Below are 8,466 nucleotides of genomic sequence, written 5' to 3' on the forward strand. Positions count from 1 at the left end.
GGCTTCGGGTTTAGGTAAGGGTTAAGGTTAGGGGTAGGGGTAGGTAAGGGTTAGGGTTAGGGTGAAAAGGGTTAGGGTTAGGGTTAGGGTTATGGTTAGGGTTAGGGTCATTAGGGTTTGGGTTAGGGTTAGGGTTTGGGTACAGTTAGGAGTCAGGTAAGGGTAAAGGTAAGGCTTAGGGTTAAACCTAAACCTAAACCTATCCCTAACCCTAAATCTAAACCTAAACCCTAACCCAAAACCTTACCAAAACCCTAACCCTAACCCTAACCCTAACCATAACCCTAACCCTAACCCTACCCAAAATCTAAATCTAACCCAAACCCTAACCCTAACCCTAAACTGAGATCTACCCTTACTCTAATCATAACTTTAACCCTAAACCTAACCCTTACCCTAACCCTAGCCCTAAAGCTAACCCTAACCCTAACCCTAACCCTAACCCTAAAGCTAACCCAAACCCTTAATCTAACCCTAACCCTAACCCTAACCCTAACCCTAACCCTAACCCCAAACGTAACCCTAACCCAAACCCTAACCCTAACCAAACCCTATCCCTTACCCTAACAAATCCCTAAACTTAATTCTAATCCTAAACCCTAACCCAAAAGCTTACCCTAACCCTAAACCTAACCCTAACCCTAACCCTAACCCTAACCCTTACCCTAACCCTAAACCTAACCCTAACACCAACAGTAACCCTAACCATAACCCTAACCCTAACCCAAAATAAACCCTATCCCTTACCCTAACAAAACCCTAAACCTAATTCTAATCCTAAACCCTAACCAAAAACCTTACCCTAACCCTAACCCTAACCCTAATCCAAACCCTACCTAAAATCTAAATCTAACCAAAACTCTAACCCTAACCCTAAACTGAGATCAAACCTTACTCTAACACTAACTTTAACCCTAACCCTAAACCTAACCCTTACCCTAAAGCTAACCCTAACCCTAACCCTAAAGCTAACCCAAACCCTTACCCTAACCCTAACCCTAACCCTAACCCTAACCCTAACCCTAACCCTAACTGTGCCCTACCCTAACCCTAACTTTAACCCAAACCCTAACCCTAAACGTACCCTAACCCTAACCCTAACCCTAACCCTAACCCTAACCCTAACCCTAACCTACCCCTACCACTAACCCTAACACTTACCTTTACCCGAAAACTTACCCTACCCATAACCCTAACCCTAATGACCCAAACCATACCCTAAACTCTAACACTAACCCTTACCTTAACCATGCCCCTACTCCTAACTGCTCCCTAACCTTAACCCTTCCTCTAACTCTAACACTGCCCTAACCCTAACCCTAACCCTAACCCTAACCCTAACCCTAACCCTAAAGCTAACCCAAACCCTTACACTAACCCTAAACCTAACCCTAACACCAACAGTAACCCTAACCATAACCCTAACCCTAACCCAAAAAAAACCCTATCCCTTACCCTAACAAAACCCTAAACCTAATTCTAATCCTAAACCCTAACCAAAAACCTTATCCTAACCCTAACCCTAACCCTAACCCTAATCCTAACCCTACCTAAAATCTAAATCTAACCAAAACCCTAACCCTAACCCTAAACTGAGATCAACCCTTACTCTAACACTAACTTTAACCCTAACCCTAAACCTAACCCTTACCCTAAAGCTAACCCTAACCCTAACCCTAAAGCTAACCCAAACCCTTACCCTAACCCTAACCCTAACCCTAACCCTAACCCTAACCCTAACCCTAACCCTAACCCTAACCCTAACCTACCCCAACCACTAACCTTAACCCTTTCCTTTACCCGAAAACTTACCGTACCCATAACCCTAACCCTAATGACCCAAACCAATACCCTAAACTCTAACACTAACCCTTACCTTAACCATGCCCCTACTCCTAACTTCTCCCTTACCTTAACAATTCCCCTAACCCTAACACTGCCCTAACCCTAACCCTAACCCTAACCCTAACCCTAACCCTAACCCTAACCCTAACCCTAACCCTAACCCTAACCCTTAACCCTAACCAAAGTTAGGATTAGGGTTAGTGTAACGGTTAGGGTTAGGGTTAGTTTTTGGGGTTAGGGTAAGTGTTATGGATAGGGTACAGTTAGGAGTAGGGTAAGGGTTAAGGTAAGGGTTAGGTTTAGGAGTTAGGGTATTGGTTTGGGTCATTAGGGTTAGGGTTAAGGGTAGGGAAAGGCTTCGGGTTTAGGTAAGGGTTAAGGTTAGGGGTAGGGGTAGGTTAGGGTTAGGGTTAGGGTCATAAGGGTTAGGGTTAGGGTTAGGGTTACGGTTAGGGTTAGGGTCATTAGGGTTAGGGTTAGGGTTTGGGTACAGTTAGGAGTCAGGTAAGGGTTAAGGTAAGGGTTAGGGTTAGGGGTTAGGTTATTGGTTTGGGTCATTAGGGTTAGGGTAAGGGTTCGGGTTAAGTGAAGGGGTAGGGGTAGGGTAGGGTTAGGGCTAGGGTTAAGGTTAGGTTTAGGGTTCCGGTTCGGGTTTGTTAAAGGTTAGTGTTTAGTTAGTGTTAGGGTAAGGGTTAGGGGTTAGCGATAACGTAAGATTAAGGGTTAGCGTTAGGGAAAGGGTCATTAGGGTTAGGGTTAGGTTTAGGGTTACAGTCAGGGTTATGGTAAACGTAAGGGTTTAGGGTAATTAGTGTTAGGTTTTGGTTTAGGGTGGGGGTCATTACAGTTAGGGTTAGTCTTAGATCTTTTGTTAGAGATAGTGTAAGGTTAGGGTAAGTGTTATGAGTTTGGGTTAGGGTTTGGTTTTGGTAAGGGTTAGGTAAAGGGTTAGGGTAAGGGATACGGTTAGGGTTAGGGTTAGGGTTCGGGTTAGGTTAAGGGTTAGGGTTAAGGTAGACTTAGGGTTAGAGTTAGGGTAAGGGTTAGGGTAAGGGTTAGGTTTAGGATTAGAGTTAGCGTAGGGTTAGGGTTAGCGTTAGGGTTAGGGTTAGGGTAGGGTTAGTGTTAGGGTTAGGGTTAGGGTAAGGGTTAGGGTTAGGGGGTTTGGATTAGGGTTAGGGCTAGGGTTAGGGTAAGGGTTAGGGGTTAGGGTTAAGGTAAGGTTAAGGGTTAGCGTTAGGGAAAGGGTCATTAAGTTTAGGGTTAGGTTTAGGGTTAGGGTTAGTGTCAGTGTTACAGTTCTCGTTTGGGTTAGGGTTAGGGGAAGGGTTAGGGTTAGGGTGCAGATAGGAGTAGGGTTAGGGTTAGGGTAAGGGTTAGGGTTACGGTTAGGATTATTGTTTGGATTAGGTTTAGGTTTAGTGTTAGAGTTAGGGTTTGGTTAAGGGTTAGGGTTAGAGTTAGAGTAAGAGTAACTCTGACCCCCAACCCTAACCCTTACCCTAACCCTAATGACCCAAACCCTAACCCAGACTCTAACCGTAACCCTAACCCTAACCCTAATCTTGACCCTAACCCTTAACCTAACCCTAACTCTAACCCTAACACTAAAGACCCTAACCCTAACCATAACCCTAACAATAAACCCTAAACCTAAACCCTAACCCAAACCCTTACCCTTAACCTGACCCTAACCCTAACCCTAACCCGAACCCTAATGACCAAACCCTAACCCTAACCCTAACCCTAGGGTTAGAGTAAAAGTAAGAGTAACCCTGACCCCTAACCCTATCCCTAATGACCTAACTCTTACCCTAACCCTAACCATATAAAAACCCTAACTCGAAATCTAACCCTAACCCCTAACCCTCACCCCTAACCCTAACACTAAATCTGAAGCTAAGCCTTACCCAAACCAAACCCTATTCCTAAACCTAACAAAACCCTTAACCTAACTCTAATCCTAAACCCTAACCCTAATCCTAACCCTAACCCTAAACCTGACCCCCAACCCCAACCCTAACCCTAACCCTAACCCTAATGACCCAAACCCTAACCCTAACCCTAACCCTAACTCTAACCCTAAACCTAACCCTAACCCTGACCCTAACCCTAACCCTAACCCTCACTGTAACCCTAACCCTTACCCTAACCCTAACACTAAAACTAACCATAACCCTTAAGAACCTAAGCCTAACCCTAAACCTAACCCTTACCCTTATGACCCTAGCCCTAACCCTGACTCTAACCCTAATCCTAATGACCCTATCCTTAACCCCAACCCTAACCCTAACCCTAAACCTTACCCTAACCCTAACCCTAAACCCTTACTATATCACTAAAACTTACCCCAACATAACACTAACCCAAATCCGAACTGTAATGCTAACACTAACTGTAACCCTAAACCTACCCCTAACCCTAACCCTAACCCTAACCCTTAAGCTAACACTAACCTTTAAACTTAACCCAAGCCAAATCCTAACCCTAACAATAACCCTACCCTAACCCTAACCCTAACCCTAACCCTAACCCTAACTCTAAACCTAACCCTTACCCAGACTTGAACTGCAACCCTAACCCGAACCCTAAACCTTACCCTAAACCTAATCCTAACCATATAAAAAGAATTACTCGAAACCTAACCCAAACCCCTAACCCTCACCCCTATCCTTAACACTAACTCTAAAGCTAAGCCTTACCCAAACAATAACAGTAACCCTTACCCAAACCAAACCCTATCCCTTACCCTAACAAAACCCCAAACCTAATTCTAAACCTAAACCCTAACCCAAAGCCTTACCATAAACCTAACCCTAACCCTAACCCTAACCCTAACCCTAGCCCTAAAGCTAACCCTAACCCTAACCCTAACCCTAAATCTAACCCAAACCCTTACCCTAATCCTAACCCTAACCCTAAACCCAACCGTAACCCTAACCCTAACCCTAACACTAACCCTAAAGCTAACCCAAACACTTACCCTAACCCTAACCCTAACCCTAAACCTAACCCTAACCCTAACCCTAACCTTAACCCTAATGACCCTTACCCTAACCCTAACCCGAACCCTAAAAATAACGCTACCCTAACGCTAACCCTAACCCTAACCCTAACCCACACCAAACCATATCCCTTACCCTAACAAAACCCTAAACCTAATTCTAATCCTAAACCCTAACTCAAAACCTTACCATAACCCTAAGCCTAACCCTTACTCTAATCCTAACTTTAACCTAACCCTAACCCTAAACCTAACCCTTACCCTAGAGCTAACCCTAACCCTAACCCTAAAGCTAAGCCAAACCTTTACCATAACCCTTACCCTAACCCTCACCCTAACCCTAACCCTACCTGAGCCCTACCCTAACCCTAACCCTAACCCTAAAGCTAACCCTAACCCAAACGCTAACCCTAACCCTTACGCTAACCCTAACTGAACCCTACCCTAACCCTAACCCTAAAGCTGACCCTAATCCTAAACCTAACCCTAACCCTAACCCTAACACTAAAGACCCTAACCCTAAACCCTAACCCTAACCCTAACAATAACCCTACCCTAACGCTAACCCTAACCCTAACCCTAAACCTAACCATAACCCTAACCCAAACCAAACCCTATCCCTTACCCTAACAAAAGCCTAAAACTAATTCTAATCCTAAACCCTAACTCAAAACCTTACCATAACCCTAACCCTAACCCTACCCAAAATCTAAGTCTAACCCAAATCCTAACCCTAACCCCAAACTGAGATCTACCCTTACTCTAACCCTAACTTTAACCCTAACCCTTACCTTAACCCTAAACCTAACCCTTACCAAAAAAGCTAACCCTAACCCTAACCCTGAAGCTAACCCAAACCCTTATCCTAACCCTAACCCTAACCCTAACACTAACCGTAACCCTAACCCTAAACCTACCCTAACCCTAACCCTAACCCTTACCCTAACCTACCCCTACCACTAACCTTAACCCTTACCTTTACCCGAAAACTTACCCTACCCATAACCCTAACCCTAATGACCCAAACCAATACCCTAAACTCTAACACTAACCCTTACCTTAACCATGCCCCTACTCCTAACTTCTCCCAAACCTTAACCCTTCCCCTAACCCTAACACTGCACTAACCCTAACCCTAACCCTAACACTAACCCTAAAGCTAATCCTAACCCTAACCCTAACACTAACCCTAAAGCTAACCCAAACCCTTACCCAAACCCTAACCCTAACCCTAAATCTAACCCTTACCCTAACCTTAACCCTAATGACCCTAACCCTAACTTTAACTCTAACCCTAACCCTAATGACCCTAATCATAAACCAAACGCTAGCCCTAACCCTAACCCACTTACCCTAACCCTAACCCTAACCCGAACCCTAATGGCCCCAAACCCGAACTGTAATCATAACACTAACCGTAACTCTAACCCTAACCCTAATGACTCTAAACCAAACCCTAACGCTAACCCAAACCCCCTAACCCGAACCCTAACCCTAACCCTAACCCTAAACCAAAACCTAACCCTAAATAACCTAACCCCTAACCCTAATCCTAACCATAACCTGACTGTAACCCTAAACCTAACCCTAACCCTAATGACCCTTTCGCTAACCCTAAGCCTTAATCTTACACTAACCCTAACCTCTAACCCTAACTTACCACTAACCCTTACCCAAAACCGAACCGGAACCCAAACCCTAACCCTAACCCTAACCCTAACCCTAACCCTAACCCTAACCCTAAACCTAACCCTAACCTAAACGAGAACTGTAATACTGAAACTAACCGTAAACCTAAACATAACCCTAACCCTAATGACCCTTTCTCTAATGCTAACCCTTAACCTTACCTTAACCCTTACCCCTAACACTTACCCTAACTCTAACTAAACACTAATCCTTACCAAACCCGAACAGGAACACTAACCCTAACCTTAACCCTAACCCTAACCCCAACTTACCTCTACCCCTAACCCTAACCCTTACCTTAACCCGAACACTTACACTAACCCTAACCCTAATGATCCAAACCAATACCTTAACAACTTATCCTAACCATTATCTGACTCCTAATTGTACCCTAACACTAAACCTAAACATGACCCTAACCCTAACCCTAACCCCCGAACCCTAACCCTTACCCTAACCCTAACCCTAACCCTAACTCCCTAAGCCTAACCCTAACCCTAACCTTAACCCCCTAATCCTAACCCTTACCCTAACCCTAACCCTAACCCTAACCCTAACCCTAACCTTTACCTACCTGTTGCCTCCAGTGAGGCGTGGCGACCTGGTTCAGAAACGACATGGCGACCACTCTCGGATCGCTCGAGCCATCAGCTCATAGACATCAACATGATGGATGGCAAATGGCGTTTATTGTTTAGGTTACACCGCATTTTATAGCCTAGGTTTACATCGTCACTTATGCCTGATTGCGTCAGGGACCCGTACCTATTAGTTGTCAGGAGGGAGGCCCTATCTTATCTTTCCGTACAGCACGATATCTTCCGGCCGCCAAACCTTAACTACCACACCTACCCTAACCCTAACCGTAACTGTAACCCTAAACCTAACCCGAACGCTAAACCTAGACCTAACTCTAACCCTAATCCTAACCCTAACCCTTACCATAACCCTAACCTTAAACCCAACCCTAGCCCCTAACCCGAACCCTAACCCTATCCCTAAACCGAACCCTAATGACCTAACCTTAACCCTAACCCTAACCCTTACTCTAAACCTAACTTAACCCTAACCTAATCCTAACCCTAACCCTAAACTTACCTTAACCAAACCCTAACCCTCTCCCTAACCCAAACCCTAAACCTAAACCCTAACCCTTACCCTAACCCTAAACCTTAGTCTAACCCTAACCCTTACCCTTACACTAACCCTAACCCTAACCATAACTCTAACCTTAACCCTTACGCTAATGACCTTACCCTAATCCTAACCCTAATGCTAACCCTAACCTATCCAAGAACTCTAACCCTAACCCTTACCCTTACCCTAACCCTAACCGTAATTCTAACGACTCTAACCCTAAACCTAACCTATCTATCTGATCCTAGGGTTAACTGATTGATCTTGTTGCAAAGTCATTATAGGCATTCATCTCTCTGACAAGTGTCATCCTTCTGTTGTCTCAGAGTAGGTCTCAAGTCTTTGGAGACTGAAAATGTTTTCTTTGAACATGGATGAATATCTTTGTTTAGCAATTTGGAATTACCATTTCTAATCTGTGTTAATATGGCTGAGCTGTTGGAGGAAATATATGAGAAATACAAAGGACTATAGTGGGTGTATACAGAGCATCCCTGAGGTGTTTTGAAATTCTGTTTCTGAAATGGTCCCAATATGTCTCCAGGATACACAGTAGATGGTTTATCATTCCAAATATCACAAATAGAGAAAGGGATGTGTTACTTCATTGTTTTGAAGCAATTAAAAAAACCCAAATAATAAAATGTTAAGTAACCCTACTACTTGGAAAGAAACCCAAGAATGGAATAAGATATTACAGATAGGTTCCAAGATGTCTTGTGCTCCAGTGGAGACAGATTTACATAGACAAGTATACTTTCATTAAGAGTGGTAAAATGATGCTCAGTATT

This window comes from Calypte anna, chromosome 1 (genome assembly GCF_003957555.1).
Source record: "Calypte anna isolate BGI_N300 chromosome 1, bCalAnn1_v1.p, whole genome shotgun sequence".
In the NCBI taxonomy this organism is placed as follows: Eukaryota; Metazoa; Chordata; class Aves; order Apodiformes; family Trochilidae; genus Calypte; species Calypte anna.